This window comes from Jaculus jaculus, chromosome 9, assembly GCF_020740685.1.
Source record: "Jaculus jaculus isolate mJacJac1 chromosome 9, mJacJac1.mat.Y.cur, whole genome shotgun sequence".
Classification (NCBI taxonomy): Eukaryota; Metazoa; Chordata; class Mammalia; order Rodentia; family Dipodidae; genus Jaculus; species Jaculus jaculus.
In genome coordinates this window covers 138,199,905-138,217,798 of record NC_059110.1, presented here as the reverse complement: position 1 = coordinate 138,217,798, position 17,894 = coordinate 138,199,905, and the positions used below count along the sequence as shown (strand labels likewise).

At 47.7% G+C, this 17,894-nt stretch overlaps 1 pseudogene; it reads left to right on the top strand.

The window, feature by feature from the left end:
* Positions 1-8,216: 8,216 nt before the first annotated feature.
* On the top strand, positions 8,217-9,252 carry LOC101598866 (annotated as a pseudogene).
* The last annotated feature ends 8,642 nt before the right edge of the window (positions 9,253-17,894 follow it).

Below are 17,894 nucleotides of genomic sequence, written 5' to 3'. Positions count from 1 at the left end.
CCTGCCTGCCTGGCCACACCTCATGTGACAGGAAGAGGCCCCACAGCTGCAACATCCGGTAGCAGGGCCCCATATCGGCCCCCAGGCATACAGTACCTTCTGCCGTCTCTGAGTTATGGCCCTACCTCTCCTGGAAGACAAGATAGAAGGGAACCCTAAATTCCAGTCTATCTAGCATTTCTTTTTTTTTTTTTGTTTTGTTTTGTTCTTCTTCAAGGTAGGGTCTCACTCTAGCCCAGGCTGACCTGGAATTCATCATGCAGTCTCAAGGTGGCTTCAAACTCACTGTGATCTTCTTACCTCTGCCTCCCAAGTGCTGGGATTGAAGGCATGTGTCACTATGCCCGGCCTATTCAGCATTTCTTTGGGACTGAAGTGGACCTGAGTCACAGTGGGAAAACAGACAGGGGTTCAGGCAAGCACCAGCCCCAAATGCCAGGGCCCTGATCCTTATCCCTGTGCTTGAGCCCTAGCTGTAGAGAGGCTCAGGTCTCCTGAATCCTGAACTTGTCAGCATGCAGGAACCAGTGGTGCCCACAGAGCTTGGGCACCTTACCTTGTCACTTCGGTCACCTGGGGGAATGGAAGGGGATCAGCCTTCCACTATCAGTCCTCAGGAAGGTTCAAGGAATCCAGATCAGTCACCTCACCCTCTGCCCCCAAATATGTCCACTAGATTTAGAGAGAGGCCCTACCTCCTCCCACTGGGCTGTTTCCTGTCTGCTGGGCACATGGGATCCCACAGAGTCAACCTGATGCTAGCACCTTCTATGCACCAAGTGGCTTTAAAGCACAGGAGAGGAAAAAAGTCAAGTCACGCACTCCAGAGAAAGGGCCTCAGGGGATGGAGAGCTGCACTAGGGTGCAGAACCTTTGGGGAAACCCACCTTCTCACCCAGATGTGGGGAGTGTCAATAAGGCCAGGGCATAGCCAGCATGTCCTGAGATGACACCTTTGCCTCCAGAACCCTCTGACCACTTCCTCCCCATGTCTCTGCCTGAGCAGAGATTACAGGTGTTAGGCTTTCTCAACCACTTGAAGGCCACCTCAGCCTTTCACACCTGGAATAGAGGCCTGACAAGAGGCCAGGCCAAGTTCAGACAGGACCCTAGTCATCCTTCCACTCCCAGGTTCCACATCTCCTGCCAAGAGGCCTCTACTTGGAGGTGAGGGGAAGGGAGTATGAAGCTGAAAGCGGTGGTCAGCCCTTGGAGTTGTCTGAGGTGCTAAAGCGACCATGGGCCATAGGGCCCCAGGGACACACTGGCCTTCCTGTGGCAGCTTGGGTAGCCCTGTGACAGGTTAGCCCACAGAAGTTAGGGAAGGACAGGCATTTAGGGTTGGGGTCATTCTATCATTTCTGCCCCAGTATGTCACGAGGGCCCCTGGAACAGCTCAGAAGCACCCAGGACCCCTGCCAAGACACCTCTCTCAACACCAACAGAAGTCCAGGCAAGTTGCTCCTTGCTCCTTGCACTTCTCTATTTCTGATACCGCTGCTCCTCAGACCAGAAACCTCTTTCCTCCCCTAAGCAGCCTGCCACTCTAAGACACTGTTCTTGCTCCTTCATGTCAGGGCTGACTCACCCTGTCTGAGTGCCTGTGGCTTTCCCTGCATGCCTTTCTCACCTGGCCCAGTTCCCAGCCCCACCCAACATTCTGGCATTGCCCATCTCTGCCTCAGCACTTTCTTGCTAGTCCAGGACCTCCCTGCCCAACAGAACTGTTTTATGGAGCCTGAGGCTGCCCTGGCTCTGGGAGGTCAAGGATGAGCCAGAACAAGACAGTGGCTCATGAGCAGTGTGGGCCACCATGCCTTGCACATCATCCCTCCATAGCTGGTCCAGGCCCAACAGCCTACAGGGCCCACCTCTCCCCAGTGCTGGATTTCTCTATACCCACTCTGCCTGCCCTGACCCTGGTGGGATAGTTTATATTGATTGTCAATTTGACAGGACCTAGAATCACCTGTGAGGTGTTATCTAGATTAGGTTAGTGTCTGGAAATACCTAGAAGGGATTATCTTGATTAGGTTCATTGAGGTGGGACAACTCACCTTAACTGTGAGCAGCACCATTCTGTGAACTGAGATCCTGGACAATATAAAAAGGAGTGAGTTTGGGGCTATGGAGATGGCTTAGCTGTTTAAAAGGAAGAGCTGGGCTGGAGAGATGGCTTAGCGGTTAAGGCCCTTGCCTACGAAGCCTAAGGATCTAGGTTCGACACTCTCCCCCAAGAACCCACATGAGCCAGATGCACATGGGGGCACATGCATGTGGAGTTTGTTTACAATGGCTAGAGGCCCTAGTGTGCTCATTCTCTCTCTCTCTCTCTCTCGTAAATAAATAAATAAATAAAAAATACTGGGCTGGAGAGGTGGCTTAGCAGTTAAGGGGCTTACCTGCAAAACCTAAGGACCCATGTTCAACTCTCCAGATCCCATGTAAGCCAGATGTAAAGGTGAGGCAAGCACAAGGTTGCACATGCCCACTAGGTGGCACAAGCGTCTGGAGTTCAATGATAGTGGCTGAGGCCCTGGTGTGCCAATTCTCTCTCTCTCTCTAAAAGAAAAATAAATAAATAAAAAATATTTTAAAATAAAAAGAAAGAGCTAACTGGGCATAGTGGTACACACATTTAATCCTAGAGGCAGAGGTAGGAGGATCAGTGTGAGTTCAAGTCCAGCCTGGGCAAGAGCTGGGTGACCAGCAGCATTCATCACTGTCTGCTTCCTTACTGTGCTGAACGGGATCAGGTCTGCTTTGAGCTCCTGCTGCCGTGCCGTCCCCACCATGATGGACGATAGCCTAGAACTGTGAGCTGAAATAAACCTTTCCTCCCTGTGACGGTTAAGGTGTTGTCAACTTGATCTGTTTAGTAATCTACAGAAATCCCTTTGGGTGGGTCTCCAAGGTTGCTTCCAGGAAGGAGTAACTGAAGAAGGAAGTCCTTCCCCCAGAGTGGGCAGCCCCCTCTCAGAGGAGGACTTTATATAAGGAAGCTCTGAGTGAAAAGAGCCTCTTCCTTCCTTCCACTGGGCTGCTGGAGCTGCTCGCTACCCTGCAGCATGGACTGAAGACCAGCATAGATAGAAGACCAGGGTCAACTGAAGACCTGTGTGGATCAAAACCCATCGGCTCTTCAGGAAGCCTCCAGGACTTCAGTGCTGGATTGGGACTGCTGAGATACCTGGACACATGGACTGAGCAGCTACTGGGTTCCTTAATTCTCGAGGCTGCAACTGCTATTGGACTACCATAAACTAATCCAGTGAATTTTTTTTGTTTGTTTGTTTGTTTTTGTTTTTTTGAGGCTGGCCTGGAATTTACTACAGAGTCTCAGGGTGGCCTCAAACTCACGGTGATCCTCCTACCTCTACCTCCCAAGTGCTGGGATTAAAGGCGAGGGTCACCATGCCTGTCCCCCATTTTAAAAATATTTGGAAGCAGAAGGGAGAGAGAGAGACAGAGAGAAAGTGAAAGGGCACACCAAGACTTCTTATTATTGCCAACAAACTCCAGACATGTGTGTGTGCATCTGGCTTTACATGGGTATTCAGAATCAAACCCTGGTCATCAGGTTTTGCAAGCAAGCACCTTTAACCACTGAGCAATCTCTCCATAGTGGCATACATTTGTAACCCCAGTCCTGAGGAGACAAAGACAAGTGGGTCCCTGGGACTTGCTGGCCAGACAGCCTAACTGGTGAGACATCTTGTCTCAAAAAATGTAGATGGGCTGGCTTAGTGGTTAAGGCACTAGCCTGCATAGTCTAAGGACACATTTTCTACTCTCTAGGTTCCACATAAGTCAGACGCACAAAGTGACACAAGTGCACAAAGTCACACATGTGCACAAGGGGGCGCACACATTTGGAGTTTGATTAAGTGGCTGGAGGTCCTGGTGTATCATTTTTTTCTCTCTCATTTTCGCTCTCTTGCATTAATAAAAGGCCAGCCTGGTGCTGGAGAGATGGCTTAGCAGTTAAGCACTTGCCTGTGAAGCCTAAGGACCCCAGTTCAAGGCTCGATTCCCCAGGACTCATGTTAACCAAGATGCACAAGGGGGCATATGCATCTGAAGTTCGTTTGCAGTGGCTGGAGGCCCTGGCACGCCCATTCTCTCTCTCTACCTGCCTCTTCTCTGTCTGTCACTTTCAAATAAATAAACAAAAATTAAAATTAAAAAAGGCCAGTCTGTTGGGCAGGAGAGATAACTTAGTGGTTAAGGTGTTTGCCTGAAAAGCCAAAGGACCTAGGTTCAACTACCCAAGACCCACGTAAGCCAGATGCACAAGGTGGCGCATGCGTCTGGAGTTTGTTTGCAGTGGCTAGAGATCCTCCTGTGCCTTTTCTCTTGCTATAAATGCCTCTCTCTCTCTCAAATAAATAAAAATAAAAATAAAATATTTTTAAATAGGTAATTGGGTCGGGTGTGGTGGCACATGCCTTTAGTCCCAGCACTTGGGAGGCAGAGGTAGGAGGATCACTGTGAGTTCAAGGCTACCCTAAGACTACATAGTGAATTCCAAGTCATCCTGGACCAGAGTAAGACCCTACCTAAAAAAAAAAAAAAAAAAAAAAAAAGCAGGTGTGGTGGCTCACACCTTTAATCCCAGCACTCAGGAGGCAGAGGTAGGAGGATTGCTATGAGTTCAAGGCCACCCTGAGACTACATAGTGAATTCCAGGTCAGCCTGGGCTAGAGTGAAAGCCTACCTCAAAAAAAAAAAAAAAGTAGATAATGCCTGAGGAACCACACCTGAGACTGTGTTCTGGCCTGCACAACACACATGTACATGCACCTGCACATACAGGTGTACCTGTGCACACTGCACACTTACACAAAGAAAAGAAAATTTCATTCATTGTGAATTTCTAGCACTTTGGGGCCACAGATGTTGAGGACTAGTTCTGGAGTGTAGCTCAGGGTAAAGCATTCATCTAGCATGCACAAAACCATGAATTTGATCCTGTACACTGCAAAAAACAATGACAAATGTAGAGAGCTTTCCATCAGGTAAGGATTTAGCCTGGTTTCCAATTCCATCTCCTAGAGGTCCACTGGATGCCCAGCCCATCACTACTTCAGGAGTGAAAAGACAAATGCCTTCCTCCAGCCGACATTAAGAACAGCCTGCAGCATGACAGTGTCTGCTGCCCCTGCAGTTCTCCCTTGCTGACCCCCTTTGCTCAGCCTGTGTTCGTATTCTCTGTTGGCCACTAACGTCTGGAGTGGCTCAGCTGTGTCCTAACTTCAGCACCTCCCTGCATGTTCTCACCCATGCTCACTCCCCTGGTACAACAGCAAGGGGCATTGCTCTGATATTTTTAGAACCAGTCTCAAAGAGGGAGAGGATGACCCTTCTGGGGTGACCAGCCGGCTCTAAAGATGGGCTTTTAGGGGGCAGAGACAGACAGAGAGAGGCTATGATATAGTACTGGAGCCAGTTCTGAGGAAGAGAGGCAAGCCACAGTCCCTGAAGCCCTTGGATAGGGAAAAAATTCAACCCTACTGTGTTCAGTGGGTTCAAGTTTATTAGTTTGCTTGCTTTTAGAGGCAGGGTCTCACTATGCAGCTCTGCCTGGCCTTGAGCTTATTATCATCCTGCCTCAGCTTACACAGTACTAGTGTTTCCATCAAGCTGGCCGGGGTCCTTTAGCTCTGCCCAAGTAGAATTTATGTCTAGGCCAGACGTGGTAGCACACACCTTTAATCCCAGCACTCAGAGGCAGAGGTAGGAGGATCACCATGAGTTCAAGGCCACGCTGATACTACATAGTGAATTATAGGTCAGCCTGGGCTCTAGTAAAACCCTACCTCAAAAAAAAAAAAAAAAAAGCTGGCATCTTGGCACACACCTTTAATCCCAGCACTCAGGAGGCAGAGGTAGGAGGATCACCGTGAGTTCGAGCCCACCCTGAGACTACGAAGTAAGTTCCAGGTCAGCCTGAGCTAGAGGGAGACCCTACCTTGAAAAACAAGAACAAGCTTCGTGTATTTTAGGCAAACACTGCCCGCTGAGCTACTCAACTAGGCCTCCAGCAGCATCTCTTTGGAAGTCATCAGCTGGTCCCTACTACTGCTGCTGCCACAACACACACACATATACACACACCACCCCTACCTCCCCCAACCCAACCCCCAACCTCAGCGCCCCCCACCTTCCCAACCCCTGCCCCTTACTGCTGTTCTCTTGGTTACCAGTCAGCCCACACCTTTCAGGAAAAATGTGAATTAAGCCTAATGTAACACCAGGGGGGCAGCACAAGAAGGCGGCTCCCAGCTCACCGACAAATGAGATACAGCCAGAAAGAGCGTGTTTGCACCAATCACAGCCAGCTTCCTGTAAATGAAGGGCTGTGTTTGAACAGTCACAGACCTTCTGCTGAGCCACCAAAGGAAGTATTTCCCATCTAGTTGCTACAAGGTCATCTAGAGTTCACTGAGCCTGTGATGACAGAGTCCGGCGCGTCTGAAACTGTCATGGCTGAGGCTGTGACTGTAGCCCCCTAGCGTGCTTGCAGTATTCAAAGCAGCCAGCTTGGGCCTGAGAGCAATCTAGCTGGCTGCTTGTAATGCAGATGCCACAAGGGGGCGCACGCGTCCGGAGTTCGTCTGCAGTGGCTGGAGGCCCTGGCGCGCCCATTCTCTCTCTCCCTCTCCCTCTTTCTCTGTCAAATAAATAAACTGACCTTTAAAGCAACAAATAAATTGATTCCCCAGCACCCACATAAATTCAGTTGCAAAAAGTGGTGCATGTATCTGGAGTTCGTTTACAGTGGCAAGAGGCCTTGGAGTGCCCATTCTCTCTCCCATTCTGTCCCCCCCCAATAATTTTTTAGCTAAATAAATTATATATAAAATTTATCTATTTGCAGAAAGAGAATGGGCACACCAGGACCACTAGCCACTGCAAATAAACTCCAGATGTATGCACCACTTTGTGCATCTGGCTTTACATGGGTCCTGGGGAATCAAACCAGGTCATTAGACTTTGTAGGCAAACCTTAACTGCTGAGCAATCCTTCCAGCCCCCTAAATTTTGTTGTTGTTGTTGTTTTGAGGTAGGGTCTCACTCTCGGCCAGACTAACCTGGAATTCACTCTGTGTTCTCAGGGTGGTTTCAAATCCACAGTGATCCTCCTGCCTCATTCTCCAAAGTGCTGGGATTAAAGGCGCGCCACTACACCTGGCTTTTTAAAAATGTTTTTTATTGGGCTGGAGAGATTGCTTAGTGATTAAGGTGCTTGCCTGCATAAGCCAAATGACTCAAGTTTGATTCCCCAGTGCCCATGTGAAGCCAAATACAACAAGGTGGTGCATGCCTCTGGAGTTTATTTGTACTAGCTAGAGGCCCTGGTGCATCCATTTTAAAAATAAATACATAAATATAAATAAAAATAAATTATTTATTTGAGAGACAGGCAGATAGAGAATGGGCATTCCAGGGCCTCCAGCCACTGCAAACAAACTCCAGGTATAGGCACCACCTGGTGCATCTGGCTTATGTGGGTCCTAGGGAATTGAACCTAGTTCCTTTGGCTTTTCAAACAAGCGCCTTAACTACTAAGCCATTTCTCCAGTTCCCCCTAATTTTTTTTTTTTTTCTGAGGTAGGGTCTCACTCTAGGTCAGGCTGACCTGGAACTCATATGTAGTCTCAGGGTGGCCTCGAACTCTCAGCCTTCCTCCTACCTCTGCCTCTGGATGCTGGAATTAAAGGTGTGCACTACCATGCCCAGCTCCTAAATATTTTTTAAGATTAAAAAAAAAAAAATGAAGCCAGGCATGGTGGTGCATGCCTTTAATCCCAGCACTTGGGAGGCAGAAGCAGGTGGATCATTTGTGAGTTTGAGGCTACCCTGAGACTACATAGTGAATTCCAGGTCAGTCTGGGCTAGAATGAACACTATCTTGAAAAATTAAAAGAAAATTAATATATCCATTTAAAAAAGGGGCTGGGGCTGGAGCTGGGCCTGGGGCTGGAGAGATGGCTCGGTGGTTAAGGCACTTGCCTGCAAACCCAAAGTGTGAGGTTCGGGAATGACCAAGACCACGGAGACCACTCTGAGGCAAAGATGGGAGCTTTTATTCAGGAAAAGCACAAGCTGCCAGGACTGACTCTTAGGAGCGGAGCACAGAGAGCTGTGGCACGGCAGGTCTGGGTGAGCTGCCTTTTGCGGGGACAGCTCTCCTCCCTGCTTTTTCCTTAAGAATGGCTCCAAAGGAGAACACCTACCCCTGGCCCTATGGCAGGCAGACGTCTCAATCAGGTCTCAACACCCTGCCCCAGAGAGTCTTCCTCCGGAAGGAGCTTTCCATTCCATCTGCTCTTGTCCTCATGAATCGCTCCAGTGGCCAGCCCTCAGCTGTACTTAGCCAGAAAGTGACTGAAAACAGCAATGGGGGCCTTGATGGCATACGGCCTCTCACAATCGACGACTTTGAAATTGGGCATCCTCTGGGCAAAGGCAAATTTGGAAATGTGTACTTGGCTCAGGAGAAGAAAAGCCACTTATTTCATTGTGGCACTTAAAGTCCTCTTCAAGTTTCAGGTTGAGGAGAGAGTAGAGCACCCACTGCGCAGGGAGATCAAAATCAGGCCCATCTGCAGCATCACAACAGCCCGCGCCTCCACAGCTATTTCTATGAGCGGTGCATAATCTACCTGATTCTGGAGTATGCAGCACAAGGGGAGCTGTACAAGGAACTACAGAAGAGCCGCACTTTCAATGAGCAGTGAACAGCCACGATCATGGAAGAATTGTCAGATGCTCTGATGTGCTGCCATGAGAAGAAGGTGATTCATAGGGACATAAAACCAGAGAACCTGCTCTTCGGGCTGCAGGGAGAGGTGTAGATTGCTGACTTTGGCTGGTCTGTGCACGCCCCCTCCTTGAGGAGGAAGACCATGTGTGCACCCTGGACTACCTGCCCCTAGAAATGATTGAGGGGCGCACACACAGCGAGAAGGTAGACCTGTGGTGCATTGGGGTGCTCTGCTATAAGCTGATGGCAGGAAACCCACCCTTCAAAAGCCCTACCCACAAGGAGACATTGTCGGATTGTCAAGGTGGACTTGAAGTTTCCCCCTTCTGTGCCTACGGGAGCCCAAGACCTCATCTCCAAGCTGCTCAAGCATAACCCCTCTGAACAGCTAGCTGCCTTTAGCCCAGGTCTCAGCATACCTTGGGGTCCGGGTTCACTCACGGAGGGTACTGCCTCCCTCTGCCACTCAATCTGTCCCATGATTTACTCAGTTGTGTCTGTATGTCTGTGTATGTGTTGGGAGAAGAGGAAATGGTGGCCTGTTCCTTTATTTTTTTTTTATATCTCATTTTATTTAATAAAGGCTGAAGCTTTTTGTATTTGAGAGAGAAAAAAAAAATGGAGCACAGCCAACTTTGAGATTCCGTTATGCCCAGTTCTCGGCACCCCCAGTGACCACCAAGGAGGACCAAACACGTATGCAAGGGCAAGGAGCTTTATTTCGGTCTTAAGCTCCCTCTCTTGACTTCACCAATGCAGTGGATCCATACAAGAGCCCTGAGTAATGGGAGGGTAAGGTTTTTATAGGGATTTGAACATAGAAGAAGGGGATGGCACATGATTGGTTGATTTAAACACTGTACTCTTTCTGGTTGGCTTAGGATTTTGGCGGGCAAAGTTGGCAGGCTGGGGCTAAGGGAATTGAACTTATCTATGACTACAGGAATGTATTGTGTAATCAGTTTCCAGTAAGTGTTAAACCCACCCTTACCAGAAGATAAAAATTTAGACCTTCCCAGGAAACAGAAACTTGGGCCTACTGAGGACTCTGAAGCCTGTCATGGTGTCCATCTGGTTCTTGAGTCCTTCAATTCCAGATAGTGGGGTGTATAGCACTCTTCAGTTGAGAGAAGGTGAGGAAAAAAAGAACTCCTTTGTTCATTACATTCGCCATTTCACATAGCTGAGGTGTGAGACCAGAACAGTGAGCAGGTGGGAGCAGGAAGGGGCAGGAAGCCTAGACATTGTTAGGCAGGGAAGGGTTAGCAGCTGGGTGGTTTCTTGAGGAACGTGGATGACCCATTTCCTTGTGTCTGTCCCCATCCTGCTGTCTTTGGTGACACCATTTTGGGAAGCCCATCTTGACCTAACACAAAGGATCCAGGTTCGATTTCCAGGAACCACATAAGCCAGATGTACAAGGTGGGGCATGCATCTGGATTTCATGTACAGTGGCTGAAGTCCCTTGCATGAGTTTGAGGCCACCCTAAGAATACATAGTGAATTCTGGGTCAGTCTGGGCTACAGTGAAACCTTACCTTGAGAAACCGCAAAAAAAAAAAAAAATTAGAAGGCCATAAAGAATGGAGGCATCCAGTCCTCCATAGTCAATTCTGCTGAAAGGCCTATTCTGAATGAATAATTTGATGCCTTATCTGCTTCCCTTGAACCTGCAGCTGACTCAGTCTGTCTTAAGATCCTCTGTAAAAATTTGGACCCCAGCCTGACTCAGTGCTTCAGCCTTCATCCCATGTGCCCCTCGTTGTACCTCTCAAACAGTCTGTCGGTAGCAATCAAATCTGGTGTTCTTTCTTGCTTTTCTCCTACACTTTCCTTATATATAGCAATATGTAATAGGTGATGATAGATACATAAAACCTAGTCTTATGAGTGGGATGTGGTGGAAATCCCAGAACTTGGGAGATGGAGGCACTAGGATCAAGAGTTCAAGATTATTCTTGAATTTAAAGCCAGTTTGCACTGCATGATGCCCTATGTTAAAGGAACAACAACAAAAAAGAAATACCTCACACTTAAATGGTTCAAAAAATACTCTGAACCAGGCAAGAGTGTGCACATCCTTAATCCCAGTACTCAGGAAACTGAGGTTGGGTGATCACTGTATGTTCAAGGCCAGCCTGGAACTACAGAATGAGTTCCATGTCAGCCTGGACTAGAGTGAAACCTTACCTTGTAAAAAAAAAATAATAATACTCTGTGTATATTTATTATTATATGTACACCACATAAACATACATACAATATAATTAGGCTAATAAGTTATAAAGCAAATAGGGAGAAACATTAGCAGTAGAGGAATCTGAGTAAAATAAATATGGATATTTGTACTATTTTTTTTTTAATTTTTATTTATTTGAGAGCGACAGACACAGAGAGAAAGACAGATAGAGGAAGAGAGAGAGAATGGGCGCGCCAGGGCTTCCAGCCTCTGCCAACGAACTCCAGACGCGTGCGCCCCCTTGTGCATCTGGCTAACGTGGGACCTGGGGAACCGAGCCTCGAACCGGAGCCCTTAGGCTTCACAGGCAAGCGCTTAACCGCTAAGCCATCTCTCCAGCCCTATTTGTACTATTTTTATAACTTTGAAATTACTTCCAAATAAAAAGTTTTCAAGATGGGCATGGGGGCACACACCTTTAATCCCAGCACTCGGGAGGCAGAGGTAGGGGGATCACCATGAGTTCAGGGCCACCCTGACACTACATAGTGAATTCCAGATCAGCCTGAGCTAGAGTGTAACCCTACAGGGGGGAGGGAGTATTCTAAAAACATTAATAGTGCTTAACAGCAATTAACAATGTTTTAATAGGGTTTCACTCCTGTCCCAGGGAGAGGTGGAACGTTCTAATCTGTCTCAATGGGATTACAGGCCTGGAACACCGCACTTGGCTCAAAGAATCTGCAGTGTTTCCCCTAGCCTCAGGCTTGCTAAGTAAGCACTTGGCCTCTGAGCTATGTCCTGAGGCCCCAGTGTTTTGTGTCACTTCCTTGTAGCAGAGCCATTATTTCCACTGTTCATATTCTCTCACCATGTTGTCACTCCCCAGCCACCACTCACTGGCAGATGCTGTCCACAGGGTTCAGAATGGGAGTGAGGTTCTTTTACATCTTCTCTCCTTCCCTCCTTCCTCCCAGCCAGGCTGAGATTGGTGAGAATTTCTTTTGGTTTGGGCTTTCCTTTTTTTTTTTTTTTTAGGTAGGGTCTCATAGGCTAAACTAGTCTCAGGCTGGCCTCAAACTCAGTAACCCTCCTCCCTCAGCCTCCTGAGTGCTAGGAGTAAAGGGGATGTGCCACCACGCTCAGCCTTCCTTCTTTTTAAAAAATATTTTATTTTTATTCATTTATTTGAGAGAGAGATAAATAGGCAGGTAGAAAGAGAGAGAGAATGGGTGCACCAGGGCCTCCAGCCACTGCAAATGAACTCCAGATGCGTGTGCCCCCTTGTACTTCTGGCTTATGTGGGTCCTGGGGAGTAGAAAGTGGTTCCTTTGGCTTTGCAGGCAAGTGCTTTAACCGCTAAGCCTTCTCTCCAGCCCAGCCTTCCTTCTTAATCTTAACTCTCCCTAAAATAAAATTCATAAGTTATCCTCCTAAAAGAAAAATGAGGCTGGGAATGGTGGCTCTTGCCTTTAATCCCAGCAATTGGGAGGCAGAGGTAGGAGAATCACTGTGAGTTCAAGGCCAGCTTCAGACTACATAGTGAATTCCAAGTCAACCTAGGCTAGAATGAGACACTACCTCAGGAGAAAAAAAATAGGGCTGGAGAGATGGTGTTGCAGTCAGGTTCATATTGCTGGTAGAAATCACCCAACCAAGAGCAGCTTCTGGGAAAAGGAGGTTTATTTTGGCTTACAGGATCAAGGGGAAGCTCCACAATGGCAGGGGAAAACAATGACATGAGCAGAGGGTGGACATCACCCCCTGGCCAACATAAGGTAGACAATAGCAACAAGAGAGTGTGTCAAACAATGGCAAGGGGAAACTGGCTATAACACCTATAAGTACGCCCCCAGCAATACACTGCCTCCAGGAGGGATCAATTCCCAAAATTTCCCAAATTTTCATCAGCTGGAAATCTAGTATTCAAACACCTAAGTTTATGGGGGACACCTGAGTCAAACCACCACAGATGGCTTAGTGGTTAAAGTGCATGCCTCAAAGCTTAACAACTCAAGTTTGATTCCCCAGAACCCACATAAGCCAGATGCACAAGGTGACACGTATGCACAAGGTGATATATGAATCTGGAGTTTGTTTGTAACAGCTAAGGCCCTGGCATACCAACTCTCTTTCTCATAAATAAATAAATACATATTTTTAAAAATGGAACTTGTATCTGATGGAGACCTATCTATAGCACCCCCTGCTACCACTGTCTACTGTGCTTCTTGGGTAGGTTGCGCCAAATGGGCTGACCCTTAGGTTCATCCTCAAAATTTACTAGCCAATAAGGCCTTCGCCTTACGTACCTGAATCTGATGCCATAAAGGCTTCGACCTTCTGGCCCCGCCCTCTCCTATTCTGGCACAACCCCAGGTGTGTATGGGTCTCTCCAGCTCTTAGCCTGTGCTGCTCCAACATGTGTCAGTCTGGCCTCTACCCTCACCAGGTGGGGGGTGGGAGAGCATAGCATTGTTTCTTGATCTAAACTTACCTGCTTGCCTCTGCTTTATAGTTTGGGGTAACTTCTCACTTTTATTACATGTATGATTGTTCTCTGATCTCCAAATCTGCCAACTCTAGATTTGCTCCCTGGGTGCTTACTCTGAACTCTAAACCATGACTGTAACCCTCTTGATCACTCATTTCTCCTCTGCTTTGATATTTTCTCTGCTTTTTTTGTTTGTTTGTTTGTTTTTTGTTTTTTTGAGGTAGGGTCTCACTCTAGCCCAGGCTGACCTGCAATTCACTCACTATGTAGTCTCAGGGTGGCCTCAAACTCTCTGCTACTCTTCCTTAAGCCACCACCACTTGCCCTTTTAATTTCTCTTAAATGGATCTCGGGACTAGGCTGTGTTTTCCATCTGAGTGTGTTTCCTACTCTCCACGTGTTTAGCCTCCTTTTCTAGACCCCGCAATCTGTAATTTCCACCTAAATAAACTTAATAATTCATAATTTAGCCTTCTTGAGTCAGTCTTTTTTTTTTTTTCTTGGTCTTTCTAAGGTAGGGTCTTCCTCTAGCCCTGGCTGGCCTGGAATTCACTATGTAGTCTCAAGGTGGCCTTGACCTCAAAGCAATCCTCCTACCTCAGCCTTTCCAAATATTGGGAGTAAAGGCGTGTGCCACCATGCCCGGCTCTGTCCTACCTTTAATAAAGAATTAATAAAGCTGAATGGGGTGGAGCTTACAATAGGAAAACAGCATCCTTTATAGGCAAGGGGAAGACCAGACTGGTTGTAGAGAAGGAGCCCATTTGGGCCATAGATCTAAGAAATGCTCTAGACTGTGGACAGCAGGGGGCGCTGTAGATAGGTTCCCAACCAAAAAAAAAAGTTGCATTTTGTGGTGAATGTGGTGGGGTGGCATCTCTTTGAGCCTCAAATACTAATTGAAATTGCCTTTAAAAAACAAAAGCCAGGTGTGGCAGCACACCTTTAATCCAAGCATGCGGGAGGCAGATGTAGGAGGATCACAGTGAGTTTGAGGCCACCCTGAGACTACAGAGTGAATTCCAGGTCAGCCTGGGCTAGAGTGAGACCCTACCTAGAAAAAAAAAAAAAAATGCTAACTTTTTCCTATCATCCTTCAATGTTATAGGGTATTGGGTTCAGAAAGAGTTATTGCAGGGTCTTACTCTAGCTGACCTGGAATTCACTATAGAGTCTCAGGGTGGCCTCGAACTCACGGTGATCCTCCTACCTCTGCCTCCCAAGTGCTGGGATTAAAGGCGTGCCCCACCACGCCCAGCAAAATGACATATATTTTCATTCAGGAATATACAGGGTAGAGAGAGGGCCCATGAACCAAGGAAGGGAGAGGGGATTTAGAAAGGAAATAAAATAAATAAAATGAAAATAAAGAAAGGAAAGAAAAGAAAGTGCAGAGAGAGCCTGCCAAGTGGGAGGCATGAGGGCGTCGAGAGCCCATGTGAGACTATAGCTGGGCTGAGAGGGGAGGCTTACCAGTACAGGAACCTGGAAGTTGAGAGAACAGCTAGCAAAGAGAGAGATCTGCCCACCCACTACCTTGTGGAGGGTCTCACCATCAGGCTCAGGTGAGCCAGAGTGAGGGCTGATAGCACTGGGCCAGTCATGAAGCCAAATTAATGTCAGGATCAGGTTTCAATTCTAGGAAAAGGAAACTCCCTCGGAGGGGCTCAGGTTGTTTATGGAAAATCCGATCTAAGAACTCCCTTAGTCAAGAAGTAAGGAGAACAAGTCACAGTAAACCAGGTGTGGAGTGCTTTAATCCCAGCACTGAGGAGGGAGGCAGAGGTAGGATCACTGTTAGTTCCAGGCCACCCTGAGACTAATTCCAGATCAGTTTGGGCTAGAGGGAGACCCTATCTCGAAAACCCAAAATAAATAAAAATAAATAGTATAATACATATAGTATATAATATGATAAGTATAGTATAATAAATAAATATCACCCAAAGAGTGCTAATGTACAGGAAAGAATGACATTGACCAGCCGGGTGCAGTGGTGTACACCTTTAATTCCAGCACTGGGGAGGCAGAGGTAGGAGGATCGCCCTGAGTTCGAGGCCACCTTGAGACTACATAGTGAATTCCAGATTCTAAGCATACAAAACTCCTTCTCACATTTGTATCCAGAAAGTTGGGAAACACATCATGAAAGAGGAAGGCTGAAAAGGCTGGTTGAGTCCTGACAGTGACCAGAGATTGTCCAGTGCTCCGGGGAAAGCACTGCCTGATGGCGTCCCCCAGCAGGCCAAGCAGGATGGACAAGCACATGCTCATTCACTAGAATGTCGTCCTCTGGAGGTATCCTTTCCCCAAGGCTCTCTCTTCCTTCTCCAGGTTCCTCCCTCTGTAGTGGTGGTTCTTAGCCACTAGGGGCAGCAAACCAAGACTCTTGGCTCGGAAGCTCAGCGGTGCAAGAAGCCAACAGCAGAGCCCAAGGGAAGACTGCAGGATGTGATGGCCAGACATTGGCGTCAGCTTCCAGGGGATGCACGCACTTCCTCAGCTTCTTATATTATAGTCATGGAGGAAGGGTTGTCACAGTGGGAATAACAGAAATGGATGGTGCAATAATCCCTGGGAAGACCGAATAGCAGAAATCAAATGTGAACACATGTTTGGACTGCTTTGGGTCCCATCTACACCTATCATGCTAAGAAAGCGTTTTGTTCCGCAAGGTTGACTTTGGGGTTCTCTTTGTGCCTTGTAAGGATTAAAGTCCTGAAATTATCAATCCACTCGTAGAACAGCTCAGTGAAGACACTACAAATCCTGGGGTCACCTGACCAGCTAGTTATTCAGGGGGGACAGAAGAATGAGGAAGCTCAGGAGACCGGAAGTGATGTCATAGAGTGGGGTGGGGAGAACAGACTAGGACAGGGAGAGGAGGTCGGGGCATTGCTGGCAGGAGGGGGGAAAACAGGATTCCAAGCATGGGGTGGGGACAAGGTACCTCATATAAGCTAAGGTTTGCTGACCCAGACAGATGGAAACTTAGGCTTTTTCTTTGTTTTGTGTTGCGGAACATGGAACCCAGAGCCTCATTTTTGTGTGTATGTATGAGAGAAACAGAATTGGCACACCAGGACCTCTTGCCACTGTAAACTCCAGACATGTGTGCCACCTTGTGTGCATGAATGACTTTGTGCCTCTTGTTCTAGGGAATTGAATCTGAGGGAGGAAGGGGGGAGAGAGAGAATGGGTCCCCTAGGGCCTCCAGCCACTGCAAACGAACTCCAGACACATGCACCCCCTTGTGCATCTGGTCAGCGTGGGTCCTGGGGAATCGAACCTGGATCCTTTGGCTTTTCAGGCAAACGTCTTAACCGCTAAGCCATCCCTTCAGTCCCAGTCTAATGGTTTTTAAATGAGCTTTTTTTTTTTTCCCCCAAATCGTTTTATTTATTTATTAGATACACACAGAGAGAATGGGCACACCAGGGTCTCTAGCCACGGCAAACGAACTCCAGATGCATGTGCCACAATGTGCATCTGGATGACATGGGACCTGGAGAATCGAACCTAAGTCCTCAGGCTTTGCAGGCAAGCGCCTTAACCACTAACCATCTCTCCAGCCCAGTCTAAAGGTTTGGGGGGGGGTTGGTTTTTTTTGTTTTGTTTTGTTTTTTGATTTTTCGAGGTAGGGCTTCACTCTAGTGCAGGCTGACCTGAAATTCACTATGTGATCTCAGGGTGGCCTCAAATTCATGGTGATCCTCCCACCTCTGGCTCCTAAAGGCTAGGATTAAAGACATGCATCACCATGCCCGGCCCAACATAAGGTACAGTCTAGCAAGAACACACACAGAAATGTGTCTTGGATGAGAGCAAGATGAGAGGGTGCGGGCACCTCAACGCAGGAGGAAGGGAAGTGCATATATTAATCTAAACAAAGGTGGACCATAGCTAGCTGAATATACCTGACCTTTCTCATGAATTTTTTTTGTTCATTATTTATTTATTTATTTGAGAGCGACAGACATAGAGGGAAAGACAGATAGAGGGAGAGAGAGAGAATGGGCATGCCAGGGCTTCCAGTCACTGCAAACGAACTCCAGACGAGTGCGCCCCCTGTGCATCTGGCTAACGTGGGACCTGGGGAACCGAGCCTCGAACCGGGGTCCTTAGGCTTCACAGGCAAGCGCTTAACCGCTAAGCCATCTCTCCAGCCCATCTCATGAATTTTTAACATGTCCACATTGGTTAAGGAAGAGCTGGGGGCCAGGCGTGGTGGTACACCCCTTTAATCCCAGCACTCTGGAAGCAGAGGTAGAAGGATCACTGTGAGTTGAAGGACAGCTTGAGAATACAGAGGGAATTTCAGGTCAGCCTGGGCTAGAGTGAGACCCTACCTCAAAGAAAAAAAAAAGACTTTATTTGTCTGATAGGCTCTGAGATGTGTGCCAAGGTCACCAGGAAGGCAAGAAGAGCAATTTTTTTTTTCTTTTGGTTTT